Consider the following 2,119-nt stretch of genomic DNA (forward strand, 5'->3'; position numbering starts at 1 on the left):
TTTTAGGTGTCAGTGATGTGTGTAACATTCTGCCATGTTGAGGTGTATAAACTGGAAAGCATAGTTGATTTCATCCCTAAAGACGATGCCGTTAGTGACAACCCCCGGAATTTGGTATGTTCTCACTTTCTCTCTCTCTCTCTCTCTCTCTCTCTCTCTCTCTCTCTCTCTCTCTCGGTTGCTTTTTCTTTTTCTTTTTCTTTTTTCACGGATTAAGTCAATTTATTAAAACAGTTGATTTAGGCATCTGCAATGGTGACTTCAACCTCCACGCCAAGCTCAATACTGATGGACGTAATCTGCTTAACTATCTCAGAGGGGCTGTGCAAGTCAGTGAGGCGCTTGTGGATTCTCATTTGGAAACGATCCCACGTCTTGGAGCCTTCACCACAAGGTGTTTTTCTTGTAGTGATCCTCAGGGTCTTGGTGGGCATGCGCACCGGCCCCTTCACTTTCAGGTTCTTCTCCTTGGCGCCTCTGATCAGGTCGGCACACACCTTCTCCAGCGTGTGAGCGTGATCCGGATGCGGTGGATCGCCACCTCGGGCTCCACAGGCGTCTTCCCGGTGTCTTTGAAAGCCATGACTGCGGCGCGGGCTTCGTGACCGACTTGTTCCTCGGCGGGGAGCGAACAGCGGTGAGTCAGGACAGGAGCAGGCCGAGCGGAGCTCCGTGGGGAGCACTACCACGCCTCAGAAAGGAAAGCTGTTTGCTTTTTCAAGACGGAGTTTCTCTGAAGCCTTGTAGCCAGTCCTGGAACTAGCTTTTGTAGACCAGACTGGCCTAGAACTCACAGAGATCTGCCTACCTCTGCCTCCCAATTGCTGGGATTAAAAGCATGCGCCACCACCGCCTGGCTGGTATGTTGTCTCCTAACCTTTACTTTACATTGTTCTCACTAGTCTTTCTTTGTGTTTCCGGGGGCATTTTAATGAATGGAAGAAGACTGGAAGGGAGTGGCATTGCTTCTTTCCTGTGGCATGCAGGCGCTCAGGTCTTACCGTATGGTTACAATGTTTCGAGGCATTCTGACCTTACAGGTAGCTTTCTGCACCTCCTTACCTGCCTTCTAAGTTCATTTCAATGTCATTTTCAAGTTCACATCTCTGGAGGAAAGATTTTTGCCATCTGAGACATCTGTAAAAGGAACATTTAGACAATTTCATTTTCTTAGATAGACAGTGATATTTTACTTCCCACCCTAAGGGAAAAATAATTGGCAATATTTTGCAGTGAGAACGTGCCATAATTTGGTTCACTGTATGAGGAATATAATTCAGTTTCCCAGGAAGTACCTCTTGGCCCTTGCTACAGCCCTGGGAAATGTATTCTACATAACAAAGATCTCAGCTATCCCATGGCCCTCACTTCTTACAGGATTGTTGATTGTTTGATTGTTTTTATCTTCTCTTCCGAGTCTACTGTCTCTCTTTATTCTTCCCTCCTGTCCCTCTTCCTCCTCTTCCTCCTCCTCTTTGATACCCATTCTTCCTTTTCCTAGCCCCGTTGTTCTCCTCCCCATTCCCCCTCCCCCTTGGTTAGTTCCTTTTCATCCCCTCTGCCTATTGCCTTCTGGTGATTTTCCCCAAATGTTTAAGTGTTTAAGCCCCCAGTAATTTTACTAAATTTCTTCCTTGTGGAGAGAATTGCTGTAATTAAAAAGAAAATCCTAGCAGCTACAAAATTTTTACTCTTTTCATCATTTCTCTTTGTGGAGCTGTATGGAAAGAGTTAATCACGTGCACAGCTAAGCTCCGCATGGTGAGCCTGCTGATAGCTCTCCTCATATAGTAACAGAACTGTGGTGAGGGATCTAATCCTTGGGATGATTAAAAGTTCTTGGGAAGAGGAGCTAAGAAGATCAGGTTTTAATTTTGCATATGGTGAAATTAAAACTTTCTTAGCTGTAGCTCTGAGTTGAGTGCTATTCATAGTCATAAAATCAGCATCACCACAATTGAAATGCAGAACGGTCCTACAGCCCAGAATGATTTACCAGGATACCTTCCTGCCATCATTCCCTGCATAATCCCAGTGCCTGGCACCACTGAGCTAAAAGAAGCCCGTGCCAGGGACTCTGCCTTTCCCCTGTGTGATGCAGTGGGATTGTACAGGAGCA

At 46.1% G+C, this 2,119-nt stretch overlaps 1 pseudogene; it reads right to left on the minus strand.

Moving 5' to 3' along the window:
• Positions 1 to 213: 213 nt before the first annotated feature.
• Positions 214 to 583, minus strand: LOC125399435 (small ribosomal subunit protein uS10 pseudogene; annotated as a pseudogene).
• Positions 584 to 2,119: the final 1,536 nt, after the last annotated feature.

Source organism: Myodes glareolus, chromosome 3 (genome assembly GCF_982192425.1).
Source record: "Myodes glareolus chromosome 3, mMyoGla1.1, whole genome shotgun sequence".
Lineage (NCBI taxonomy): Eukaryota > Metazoa > Chordata > Mammalia > Rodentia > Cricetidae > Myodes > Myodes glareolus.